The 14,265-nt window shown below is 37.1% G+C and overlaps 1 long non-coding RNA gene across 2 annotated transcripts in view; it reads left to right on the top strand.

The window, feature by feature from the left end:
• LOC135309255 (uncharacterized) overlaps positions 1-14,265 on the top strand; it is a 63,786-nt gene that overhangs the window by 28,796 nt on the left and 20,725 nt on the right. For both annotated transcript variants that reach the window (XR_010369580.1, XR_010369579.1), the window contains 2 exons: positions 1,146-1,200; positions 1,832-1,905. This is a non-coding gene — a long non-coding RNA (uncharacterized LOC135309255). The remainder of the gene's footprint in view (positions 1-1,145; positions 1,201-1,831; positions 1,906-14,265) is intronic.

Genomic DNA, 14,265 nt, shown 5'->3' with positions numbered 1-14,265 from the left:
AAATCTTTTTCCTTAGATTTCCAGCCCAATGTCCACGTTAAAGATTACTGGAGAGGGGGCAGGCAGTTTCTTTAGGCTGAGAGAGTCAGTTGAATGACATTTTTTGAGTTTGTTTCCACTCCTGTGGAGCCCAGGGTCCTGAGCATCCCAGCCCATGGAGTTTTTTGCCATGGTTGGATGTCAGCTCCTGGAAACACAGGGATTATCTGGGAAATGCACTCTTCTTTCAAACTTCTCTCTCCAGCCCTGTTTAATAAATGATGTGTTCATGATCTTTTAACATCAGTAACAATTTGTTAGTCATATTACAGCGCAGAAGAGAGAGACTGGGAAGTTATCTGAACCATTTTAAAACTTAAATTAGCCACCATAAAGCGCAGAATAAAATTATAAAGACTTTCTTGTAATACAAAATTCATAGAGACAAAACTCTAATTTCCTGATGGATATATGATATTAATGTAACGGATACCTCAGTGTAGTTAAATTGCATTAAATGGTTATTAATGCTTGAATAAACTTCAAGGAAGTGGGTACTGGTTGAAATGGGATAATATTTTGTTCTGCTAAATTATACGTTAATTGGTATTTCCTCTCTTGTAAAAGGACCTAAAGGGCTTAATAAAATATGTGGTAGAAACATTAGTTTTTCTTCTTGAGATCTTAAGTCCAGAGCTTAACTGGAAACATTTAAAATCATTCCCAGAAAATTCATTGACACTTGTGATGACATGGAGTACAGGACTTCCACAAATAAATAATTATGGATTTCAGAAAGGATTGTACAGGGCAACAAGCAAGGAAAGGGAAGAAAATCTATGAGTGGCTTGTTTGCTGTTTTATTTTTATTTTTGAGATTTTGATATTAATTATTTAATTTTTCAAATTAATTTTGAAATTATACTTTGCTTATGTGTTGGTAACTGCTTCCACTGGAATACAGTGGGTGAGGAAGGCTCTTGGCATGGGGGACCACTGCTCACAGGATAACAGAGGAGGGGGCAAAAAAGGACCCTCAGTGCTCATCTCTGCATAATTCAAAGAGATACCAGCAAATCAGGAGGAGATTGTTTAATAAAATCTCATGGAATAGTTGAAACTTTGGTGGAGTGATTTTTTTTTTTTTTTTTGCTCCTTTTTTGTAGAACTGCTTATTCCTCTTTGTGTCAGAGCTGACCAGAATTGTTATTTGAGGACTAGGTATGATATTCCTGCGTGGACATGGAAATATAATTTATGGGTATTCTTTCATTTTGGGAAGGAAAAACCCTCCTCCTTATGAATATATGTGGTTTATATAATATTACACATATAATATATAGCTATATATGTGTATAACATATATAATATACAAATAATTGTAGAATTATTAAATAGAATTACAATAATGATACATATTAACATATATATAATATTAATTTTTATATTCTATATATGAATATATGCATTTAATATCTATATATTATATCAATTTATTTGTATTATGGATTTCACTTGTATATTCAATAATACTGTGCTTAATATTTACCAAATATTAGGTATTTGCAAGTTTTCTTCCAGAAGAACTGTAGTTGATGGCTGACTGAATGCCTACAGAAAATTAACTACAACACCAAAAGGAAGTAAAATTATTTCCTTAAGGGCACAGAAATGAGAGAGGATGTCTCAGCCTCTGGTTTCATGAAAGCCATTCATATTTTTATTACAATGTTCTTGGGTTTTCCAAAGTGGATGTGCAAGGTTATGTTTTTTCTACTCCTCCTGACCTCCTCTCCATGTTAAAATCAGACCCTTTCCTTACAGTATTTCTCATAAATATTTTGTTTTTCAGGTGATATTTTCTGGGAAGCACGAACTGAGATATTCTTTCTATGTAACTTAAAGCAAATCACTGAGGAGAATGAGGTTAGCCAAAGTTTTTGAGCTCTGTGGTTTGTCTTAGAAGGAAAACATGATAGTGGAATCAGATACTTTTGATGCAATATAAATACTTTCATATTTACAAAGAATGGGCAAGTTCCCATTTCCTGGTTGCTGAAAGAATCATGTAGGAGACAGGGCTTTTGTTTGCAGCCAAGTGTGATCCCTTTCATAGATTTAATTCAGACTCTGGCTACGACTATTTCTCTCTCTGGGCCATGTCTTTTCTCAGCTTTTCTTCTCTTTCTGCTTATTTTCCCCCAAGGCATATTTTAGACAATCCCAGAATGGTTTGGGTTGGAAGGGACCTTAAAGTTCCTCTTGTGCCACCCCTGCCATGTGCAGGGACACCTCCCACTGTCCCAGGCTGCTCCAAGCCCCATCCAGCCTGGCCTTGGACATTCCAGGGATGGGGCAGAACTGATTCTAAGCAAAAAGTATTTTATAAAAGCCAGGTGCTGTAAAGCCCTTTTTGCAAACTCTGTGTTGGCTCATCAGAGGGAATTTAAATAATTTCTGGCTTCATATAACTTCTCAGCAGTGTAAGATGTTTGGTTGTGGAAGAATGAAGCCATTGACTGAAGAAACTTCTCTGAGGGGAAAAAAGCCCCTCAAACAACGTTTTATTCTGCTTATATTTAAGTTATATTTATTCTGCTTATTTTGAAGTTCTACTCATCCCCAGCTGGTTCCAGGAGAACACGTGGCTCTTGGGGAGATGGTTTAGGGCTGGACTTCTGTTGGGTTTATGATCAAATTTGATGGTCTGAAGGGTCTTTTCCAAACTCCTCCATCCCACCGAGTCTCCCCCACAGTTTTGCCTGGTTTACCTGGGGCAGCACGGAGTGTTGGGAGAATTTTGTGTGCAGTGAGGGAGAAAAATCTGAGCCCTGAGGGACTCGAAATTGCTGAAAATCCCTGGGAGCTTCATCCCTTGTTTTGTCCAGCAAAGCTGGATGTGAGGGAGACCTCGCGCTATTCACTGTGGCTGCTTAAATTCATTTCTGATGGGGAAAACCACAAAAATAATCAATGCAAAGGAATTGTAGTCTTAAATTAATTTTTTTTTTAAATGACAGAAAAAAGGAGCACTGGAATGGGTTGATACCTCTCATGGTATTCCGAGTGGTGTGAGGTTGTCTCCACTCTTGTTGGGCGTTTTTAAGGACCAAAGTGCTGTTTTGGTGTGTTATTACCATTTTCTCCAAAGCACAGGCAGCTCAGGGCTAAGTCTTGCTCTGCCAGGGAGGAATGATTTATTGGATGATCTCCCTGAGCTCCCAGCCTCTGCCTTCCCATCTTCAATACCCTGCACAAGAATGGAAACATTTCATGGGCTTCATATTAATAGGGACTCCCCCACTCCAAAACAAGATCTTTATCCAAAGATTTTAATTAATTGCAAAAGTTAAAAATAAATCGTGCTGGAGTACCATTGATAATCCTCCTAGGCTGGCTTTCATTCATGTTAATGTGTAATACAGCCACAGTAAGATTTAATTTTAACCATAATTATAAAAGTTTGAAATTAAATCTTACTAGGGATGTGTTCTCCATTAATATGGACAAAAACTGATCTGGGAGGATTATTATGGGGGACACAAGAAAGATTTAATTTTTAACTTTTATAATTAATTCAAAAATGTGATAAAGGATTTTGTTTCAGGGGAGGGGGGAGTGCTCTCCAGACCACTAAGACATCCCAGCAGTCTTTCAGAGCCATCTTAATTACAGCCACAAAGAATTATTTGTTAGAGAATGGTGGTCAGGAGCTCAAACTGCTTCTTTTATCCAGAAATAAATGTGCAGACACTTGGAAACTTTCACTGAATAAAGGGCTGTGGTTGGTGAGGAAAGATCAGAGGGATACATACATATGCATATATATTTATATTTTTGTGTTTATATCTGCAAATACCTGAACCCGTGGAGGTAGAAATGCACATCTATATAAAAATGGATATAGATGTGTAAATATACATTGATTTTTAGGAATAAATATGCATGCACTTTTATAAAAAATTGTAGCAAAAATACATTTGTTCTTTACTTTTCTAATTCATACAGATGCATGGACACTTGTACCTAAAGGTATGGATGGAATTTTTCCTATTAAAAAGGAGTTCCTGCCACAGGAAAAAAGGAAATTAATGGAAACTGTCTCCAATGCATGTGGGTGCTCTGAATTCTGGTGTACTTTTCATGCTGCAGAATGGGCAGAAGTCAAGGAAATTTCCTGAAAATTTTCTATTGAGGATCAGGTTGTGATACAATTAAAGATGTATGCAAATGCTGAAAAGGAGTGAAGTATCAATTTCACAGGTGCATGTTTGGGGATCAGTTTTGGCTGTAAATTCCAGCTGTGCCCTGGAGTACCAAGCCTTGGTGGTTTCAGGTTCACTTGGTGTCTGTCATTCCACATCTAACACACAATTTTCCAGTGCAGAAGGGTTGGATTTCTGAGTCCAGCTCCTGGTCATTCCCTTTTCTTTTTGCTGCTCATTTTTTTTCTTGCCTCCAGTGTTGAAATTTTAACATTTATTCTGAAAATTCAAGAAGATTCTTTCCATATGATACCAAGAAATAATATTTAATGCTGTGTCTTGGTGGGGATGCTTTGAGTTGAGAGTCAGGTTTAAATCCTAATCCTGACAGTTTCTCATCTACCATGTTTCAGTTCTAGTTGTGGGGTTTTTTTGTTTGGTTTGGTGGGGTTTTTTTTTTTGTTTGTTTTTTAATGTGGTTGTCTTTGTATTTAATTAGTACATTTTTTATTACAGTATGAGTAATAAACTTTATTATTACTAGTGTTATTTTAATTTTGAAGGTTGGGGATTTTTTGCATTGTCAAATCTAACAAAGTTTATTTAACAACAAAATAGAAGAATAATGACAGAATTTTAAAACTTTTTTTAAAAAGTCCTAAAATATTGGAAGCATGAAAAACAATACTCCAAAGGAGTAAAGTAGGGAAAGTATAAATATTTTTGTAAAATTCCACACCTTTGTAAATATATATCACTCTAATAAGATGCTTTCTCCTCAACTTCATATTATTAGAAAATATATTTGTGGTTTTGTCTCCCCTTTTATTATAAAAGTAAAATCTGAAGAACTCCACCTTCTATTTCTTCATTCAATGTGATGTTTAATGCAGGGTTGTTTTCTTTTTTCCCTCATGGATATTGTAAGGGTTTTTTATGAGCATCTGCTTTCATCCTTTATTGTCCTTTCTATGAGTAATCAGGTTTGGACCACACTATAAAACACATTATTATGAAATTTTGCAGTTATAAAGGGCAGATTCTTCCTGCATTAGCACAATAACCACTCCTTGCTGTAATTTACTTTAGTAAATGGCTCCAAGTAAGTAAAGAGTGCAAAAATTACAGTTACAAACCCTTTCTTTTTAGTATTATTTGTGACAAACAGCTGCTATCTTTTGCAAAAGCTTTGGAATAATAGTGATGATAAAATCAAACTTGAGGAAAATGCTTTTTTTCTTTCCTACAAGGTACTTTTCATGTTCTGTAAGAGGCTGTTGGAATGCTCAGACAGTTTGATGTAAGTGAGGAAAGACATGGAGTGACTTCAGTGGTCTTTGGACTGGCCCATAACTGGTGTTTATATGAGGAATCATATTAATATTGGGAAATGCTGAAAAGTAGATTTGTATTCTTAGAACTAAATATCTGAGGAAAACTTGCTTTCATAACCACTTATCACTGAACTCACTGAAATTTCTGTGCTGAATGAATGAAAATTTCAGTTATTTAGTAAATTCTGAGCATCCAAAAGGTCTGAAATAGATAATAATTGCTCTGTTGGTAAACAAGGCATTGAATTGTTATAAATTATGGAGGATATTTTAGAAATAGTGGTAACTCCATTGCTGTAGTATTTTCGTTGACAGACTGTTTGAACTTGTTGTGGCAGAATAAATGTAACAGGGTACAGATCTTTCCTCTCTCCTTCACAATTCCTACATTTCTAAGTTTCTTCCAAATAACAACTGAAACATTTCATAAAAATGTGCCAAACCATGAATTTTGAGGTCTATGCATGCCATTGGAGGTATTTTAGGTAATAACTGACTAACTAAATTATGTTGTACGTGGTCTATACATCTGGCTGCCTAGCAAAAAAGAAACTGTGATCTCAAAAAGCCTTCAACCTTGTCAGAAAATAACAAAGCGCTTCTAAATCTTTACTATATATATAAAAAAAAAAATATATATATATTTGGAAAAGGTATTTTATTGCAGGGTCTCCCCTTCAGTCTCTTTGGCCTGGAGCCAATGCACACTATGAAGGCACAGTTGGAAATGATCCCCACTCTTTCCACTCCGTTTCTTTGCCTTGGCTTAAAAATAATCACATTAATTTTAGATTTTTTTTTTTTTGAATAAACTACATGGCAGATATTTCATGGTAAGCCCCAATTTTTACTCGTAATGTGTCCAATGACACGTGATGAGTAAAAGCCTGTCCAGTGGCACCAGAGTGATGTCGCAGCCCAGGCTGGCACCACGATGCCCTGCAGGGGTGATGGATGAGACATTGGCTTGGAACCTGGGTGTGGAACTGGCATTGACAAAGGGAAACACAATTTTATATCCCCCATGCCACCCTCCCCACCCTGGTTGCTCAGGGTCTTGTCTGCCCAGTGCATTCTCATTATTTCCAGTGGTATATCCTAAAGTTTCCTGATTTTTAGAAACTTACATGAGCCTCTCCATGGAGGTGTTTTGTGTTTAACACAGCAGGATTTCTAATATGAGGTTTTTGTTGCAAAGCAAAGCCTCTAAAATTGATTTACCCTGCTCATATCTAGGAGATAGGACAATGCTCAGTTGAACATGAGGTCATTTTAATGATGATATTAGGTGCTAGATAAGCTTAAAATATATCCCAGCCTGCAAAAGCTCTCAAATAATCAGTGCATGAGTTGAGTTGTTTTTGACTTGTTTGTCTTTGATTGGTTCTAAGAATTACATATTGTGCTTATAAACTCCCAGGGGAGTTTTTGTTAGGAACTGTCCTTTACATTTTCACTTATCCAGCCCAATATTCCCTTTCCCATCGTGTCTGCTTGGCTCCAAGTTCTTCCAGGACTCAGCAGAAATGTTCTCTGTCAGACACAGCCAGGAGTTATCACACCCCTGAGGAAAGCTGAGCCTTCGTGTTCCCACAAAGTCCTTCCCCCTTTCCCAGTGGTGCTGAAGTGAAGATTTCTTCCCAGCTGTTCCTCCCTCCTTCTCTATTCCTCAGCACCAGGTTTGAGATTTCTGCCTTTTGACCCAATTAATCTTTTCTCCTCTCCAGAAAAAAGAAGCAGGGCACCTGGAATATTCACTTTTTTTTTCTGCATGTTGGAGCCTTCTGTCTTGCTCTGTCTTGTCAAAGGCAAGACATTTTTTTTTTATAGTAAAAGCTATATTTCTGCAAAACTGAAGCTCCTTAAGGGACTCAAACCATTGTAAAACTTTTTTTAGCTTGACCATGGCACAGCTTTGTCACACTAGTTCTGCTCTTCTGTACTTGTAGAGTTTTCTGTACTTATCTTTGTGCCTGTTTTTCTTTGAGATAAGTAAATCTACTTTTCTAAGAGATTAATTTAGGTAAAATATCCTCTTATTCTGCATTAACCATGTAAAAATGACCAATGACTTCTGCAACCACAACAATGTAGCTTAATTCCTAAAAAATCAGTTTTGTCAGCACAGTTTCCTTCCAAGTTGGCTGTAAACATGGAAGTGGATTTTTTTTGGATACCTTCTAAAGGTTTTTGGTTTTTATTTTTCTTATTTTCCCACCTCTCCTCAATAGCAGGGAGATTTTTTTAGGACACCCAGTGAAGCTCAGTGATGTATCTGGTAGCAATCTAAATTGTGATTAGCCAATGGAATTCTGCATTTCCATTAAGGCTGAAGCCCAGTGTCCCTGAGATTTATATCCCTGAATCTCTCAATTGATTTATAACCTGGTAATCCTTTTATCCCCATTTATATGCAGCATAACTTGACATAAGTGCTCCAATGTCTCCATTAATCGAATTCAAGAGTGTTGGACTGAGAAACTGGAGTAAAAACTTTTAGGCCCTACTGTAAATACACTTTGTGTCAGGGGAAGGCAGGAGGCAATATGTCCTTGAGTTGAGCTTTATGTAAAATGAAGGAGGAAAAAAAAAATCTAACACCTTTTAATGCTATATTTAGAGTAGTTTTTGTGGTAAAACTATATTAAAATATCTTTTTTTATCCCTGTTCCTCAATGGATTGCAATGCTACAGGGAGAGATCCACATGGATTTCCTGGTTTGTGGTGCACAGAGGACAATCGAGGTCCCAAACACAGTGCAGTGGTTTTGTAGGGCCCTTCAAACCATTGAAATATTCAGGAATGAGGTGTCTGGATTTTCAAAATATCACTGGAAACCAGTTAACTCCCTACTTGCTCTTGGAATGGGTCTGCAGCTGTTAGAAACAAAGTTTTTCTTTTCTTCTCTCCAAACCTTGCAAAATTAACATTTCCCTTGTTGTAGAGCGCATGGGCGTGAAGTCCCAGCACTGCTAATTTTAATTATGTGATGGGAAATTTAGCAGTTCCAGCAGCTTTGCATTATTAGTGCTCCTTCAGCCTGGACACAGGAATGAGATGAAAACCTCCCCTCGAAGCAAATCCGTGGAGTTTCTCTGAAACAAAGGCTCCAACCCCAGCCCCTTTCCCAGCCCTCCCTGGCCACGTCTGCAGAGGATGGGGCAGCCCCCAGCCACTCTTAAATCAAATCTGTGGCACAGCAAACCAAGGAGCTATTAAAATATATTTATTATTCATTATTAGGAAATTGCCTGCGCGTTGTTTAGTTGAGAGTGGCAAACTTAGGGTTTTGTTGACTCATGGAAAGTCGACGGTGCGGTGTCCTGCAAACCCCAAATTTGTATTTATAGCATTAATTTTAAAGCTCTATTTAAGCAATTACATCTGTGCATTAATGAAAAAAATGCAGAATGAAGGTAAATGTTGCAGAGTGCTGGAAATCTGCTGGTTGAAAACACCACTGTGTGTCTTGAGACTGAGTGTGCTGTTGGGACGGAACCTGATTTAACCCAGAAATTTACAGGTGAGACTGTGGAAGATAATGTGTGCCACTACTGAAGATGTGTTAATAAATTATAATTCTGAATGCTGCATGCATCCCAATTGCCTCTTTAGTAAATACTTAACACATTAAAGCCTGCCAGGAAATCAGATGAAATGAAACCAATTTAATTCCTTAATTTGTATTATGTTATGCAATACTACATCATGTTGCGGCCATAGAAACAAGAAATTGATATTTTCTGAAGTCGATCTCTTGTTTCTCAGCATTTTGTTAATGTGCTGCTTCTCCCTTCAGAGACAGAACGATAAGAAAACTTTCCATCTTTTGGGTGTAATCTCATTTTACGCTGTGGGACGAAAGGAGGTGTAAATAAAAAAAGGTGGGACATCGTTCCTACCCTCCTTTCTTATCATGAAATAATTTTACTGCCAGAATAATTCCAAGAACTTGCATTAAATTCCAAGAACTATCACTAGATCATTATATTTAATGCTAAAATTCAATGTTTTCCATCACAAACCTGTTTAAAATTTGCTGTGAGCACTTGGGATGATGGAGTTGCTTAAAATGAAACATGGACCTGAATTCACACATTGTTATTCAGCAAATATCTGGAGTTAAAACCAACTGACCACAACCCATGAAGGGGAAATGCTTCTCTGCTCACTCAGGTATGGGCTGAGCAGAAAGGCCAGGAGAGATCTGGGAAGTGTGATGGTCATCAGCACCAGCATCATCAAAAAAATGTTAATTATCCTGAGAAATGGCCACGTGAAGGTTTGGGTGAACATTTTTGAGAACATAATTCTGTGAAATTTAGGGACAGGTTGAAGAATGAGCTGTTTGTGAGCATTTAAAAAAGTCCTTACTTTCTGAATTTTGAAGGCAACTGAATGCAGGTTATAAAAGTCTCAAGAATACAGCTGAAAAAAAAAATTAATACAACAGACTTAGTCATCCTCTGTAGTGGAGAGGATTGGAACCTGCTGTGGGTCTCGGCAAACAAAGCTAAAAAAGGAAAATGAAATTAAGCCTGGTAATGACCTGGAATGACCCTTTGGTGGTTGGGTTCAGCTCTTAGAGGGAAATGCCAAAAAACCTTTATTGGGTGTCTGATATAACCTGGTAATAACTCAATAGGTATTTTTTTCTGAATGAAACCAAGAGAATTTTTCTGGTCCTGACTAAAGGGAAAAGAATTGGTTTTGCAATACCCTGGACAAAAAAAAATCCCAAAAAACAAACCAAAAAAAAAAAAAAACCCCAGAAAAAAACCCTACAAAAAACCCCCAAACCAACAACAACAAAAAAAAGAAATGGCAAAGGATTTAAATATTACCTTAATTTTCTGAGAGTACTTTTAATATGTTTGTTGGTCCTAAACCCATCTGAGTGACTATTTAATGATTCATAATTTGGTTTTCTAGTCTCTAAAAGAAAGCAAAGTCAAAAGAAGAACTGCCTTCTGTTTTGGCTGTGAGCTGTATAAAATAATTGACTGTCTGCTGAAAAACTGTCTTGTCATATTTTGTAATAAAATAATATTTTTTGTGCATAACTTGACCTGTCCTAGTGAGTTATGCTGCTCATTGTTTCACAGTAACAATTTCCAATGGGGTTTTAATAATACTCCTGCTTTGCCATCTTGTACGATGTAAGCTGTTACATTCAATTTGTGAGGAAAATATTCAGGTATAAAACTGGATAATCTGTATCCCTTTAGAATCAAAAGTCACTTTGCCAAAATATTTTAACACATGAAATTGCTTCTTAAGAGATGTTTGCTATGATAAAACGACAGAAAACTACATTTCCATTATAATTATAACTGACTAGTGGTGCTAAGTTTTTATAATTTAAAGGTATTCTCAAATCTGACAGCTCTTCCATGTTGAATTATGCATTTCTGGCTCTTAAATAGTTCTGCTGGCATGAGACAGCTGAGATGAAGTTGTCTTTCTAAAATAATTGCTCCATGGAGCATCCATTATACCTTCAGAAAAAATGTATTACTTGACTTCTACAAATTATAGACTAGCCTATAATGGGTATTTTTGACAGCTATTAGCTTTTTTTTAAAAAAAAAGAAAAACCTGAACAGTAAAATGAGTATTGATATCACTCTGCCGTGTCTTGCATGTTAATACCAACCTTTTCTGTGCTCCTTTTCTAAAGCATGATGTAATCATTAATTACAATAACATTGATGTAATTGCACTCATCCCAAGCTCCCTCCTGTAACAGCAACGTGTGATTTTTATGGTCATTTTTTTTAACAGTAGTACTCAACCCATATTTCCTGTTCATGGAAAAAGATAAAAAAAAAAAAAACAACTCAAACACTTAAGCAGAAAATTCTGTGCTGTATTTTGACATCATCACTGCTCAGGATGAAAATATCTGGGAGCTGAGTGGAGAGTTGGACCTTTCCTGTGTGGAATTGTGCTGTGGTTCTTGGGACTAATCTCAGAGACCACACCTTCTAAAGTCATGCCAGAAGGGGCAGGACGAGATGTTCTGCCTGAACCTCCTTTTTTTGGGTGTTCAGATATTTCTCCAACAGATATTTCTGCCTGCTGCAGCCCCAGGGCTTGTCCATTTGCCCCTTTGGGTGGATTTGCAGTTTCAGATCAGGCTGTGTCAGTTTGTTCTGCGTTGATGCTGGCATTTCCCAAAATGCTCAAAGAGGAGATCCTGGGGCAGGGAGAACAGAAAAATCCACTGAACCTACTCAATAACGTGAATTTTCTATATTCAATGTATGTTGCTCATATTTTACCTTGTATCTAGGAAGTAGATAGTATAGCATAGTCTGTAGCAAAAGTATGACAACACAACTGTATAAAAAATAGATGAGCAGACTGTCCTAATTACAGCTGAAGATATAAATTTACAGTGGTTTTCACCACAAAAACAAGGGCTCTCCAAGATTTTCTTCACTCTGGCCATTGCACATCAGTCCAGTGGTGTGGAACAGCTGGACTGAGGCTGATCCAATTTTCTGGTTTTTGTGTGTTTGGTGCCTGAGTGAGAAGTGTGTGTCTGGGAGGCTCCAGCATCTGCTGGTGTGGGGGAACAGGAGGGAACAGAAGGTATGGCTGGGGGGATTATTCCTGCCCTAGGACTATTCTGGCAGAGGCTGGATGCTGCTTCCAAGGGTTGCTCTGTGCTAAACCCTCTCCTGTGCTCCTGCACGAGCCTTTCCTGGGTAAGAGAAACTTGGAGCAAAGGGTGAAATCAGATTAATTGAGGAGAAATTCACTACTGGGTTCAATTTTTCCTGCGTGCTGAGAACATGTGAAATTTAAAAATCCTAGTCTTGAGATGCTGGTGAGCACGTGTGACTTTAGTTCCAGTGATGCACAGGGACAGCAGATAAAGATAAAAATAAAGGATAAATTTGTGTTTGGACCCCCAGCTCTGTGGGAAATGGGTTTATAGAAAATTTTAAAAGTTTGATAGAGGGTTTATATAGTGTGTATTTGTACATAAACTTGGAGATAAGACATGTTGATTTGGAAATGTCATGGAATAGGGATAGATGTTGTTGAGAGAGAAATGGAATTAGAAATAAAATTTTAAAGGTGGTTTTATAAATTACATTAGATATTTTGGAGAGACTATTTTAGAACTATTAAAGATATATTGTAGTAGGAGCCACAAGGGGAAATTTTAGATTAGTGGTTTTAAGGCATTTACAGCATCATGTGGCAAAAGCTGATAGGCCAAAAAACACTTATAATATATTGTGATTAGGAATTAGTTGGCTTCTAATTGTGATAACGTAAATTATAATATCTATATTGTTTCACCCTTCATATGGAACTAAAAATAAAACAAATTTTTTAAACCACCACTCAATTACCCCATCTCTATATCAAAAAACCCCTTAATCTGACACAGCTCCTTCCAGTGCTCTCTGGTTTCCTGTCACTATTTCAAATCTGCTCGTGAAGAGCAGTAAGAGGAAAAGGCCCAGACTTCCTTTTCCAAGTCAATATTTCCCTTCTCCCCAAATCATGGCCACTCCACATGCTTTGAAATGAAGTCGTAATCAGCAATGTTCACAACTGCAAAAGGGCTCAGTGTGGATGGAGCAAACCCCAGGAATTCCACTGGAATCTCACAGAATAGATGGGACGGGGCTGCAATCAGTGCAGCACAAACCATGTTTAGAAGCACAATTATTACACAATTCATCATGCAGACCCTCCAGAGATGTTTTTTTCCAGAGATTATGGGCTGCTTTGGAAAGCCATTAAGGACCTATTAGTTGCCCAAGTGGTCCATCCATAACTTTCAGTAATGTCCTCTCTGGAGCATTATTTTCTTGTCACATGATATCTATAGTAAGGGAACTGAAGCTTTCAACTCAGGACTGTTGAAAGAAGAGGTAGCCTTGACATCTCGATTATTTTATAATTAATATATTAATTATACTTTTGACCTGAGTTTTACAATTATTGCAGGAATAAATCAATATATCTGCTGAGATTTATGTGTTGTTTATTTTGCTTTTTTTATCACTCTCCATTAGGTAATTTCTGAAGTAAAAACCATGATATGTGTTCCCATGCTAATGGAAATCTGCTGGGCTAAATACAAAATAGATAACGAGTTCAGAATTTGGCACAGGTTTGTAAACTGAAACAAAAGATTGGTGCTGAATCATAAAACCCCTGTGTTGGTGAATTTTCTTTCAGCAGGAACGGTTGAAAGGTTATCACCTCTTGAACACAGAATGCAGAAAACTTGATTACAAATTGGGAAAAAGCAATATTATTGTTTCAGAGCCAGTATCCTGTTACATGAGGGGCTGCAGAAGAACAGCCCACAGTTGAATAAACGGTGAAAAGCATTAAAGCAAGCTGGATTTTTGAAATTTAAGCTCATTAGAAATTATATAAAACTGACAGAATTTGTGCCTATAAAGGAATACTCTTCATCATTTTTTGTGTTTGTGAATAGATTTTCTGCAGCCTGATCTTTTGGTAGATCAGAAGTTTTTTGATTCCTGTTCCATTTTCTTATCTGAGCATGAGAAATGTTGGATTCAGTTGTGAGGGTGCCTGAAGTGGCTCAGGTGACCTCTCAAATGCTGTGACATGGATCTGATTTCACTTGCAGACATTCAGCCAATGTCTGATTCCACGGTGAATATGTGGAGCAAATGTTTTCTACTGCCTGAAAAGCAAATTTGTGTAGAATGATGTTCACTAAGTAGTTCTGTAAAGAAGTTCT

This window comes from Passer domesticus, chromosome 10 (assembly GCF_036417665.1).
Source record: "Passer domesticus isolate bPasDom1 chromosome 10, bPasDom1.hap1, whole genome shotgun sequence".
Taxonomy (NCBI): Eukaryota; Metazoa; Chordata; class Aves; order Passeriformes; family Passeridae; genus Passer; species Passer domesticus.
Note: the sequence above shows the minus strand (reverse complement) of the source record. Positions and strands in the feature narration are given on the sequence as shown.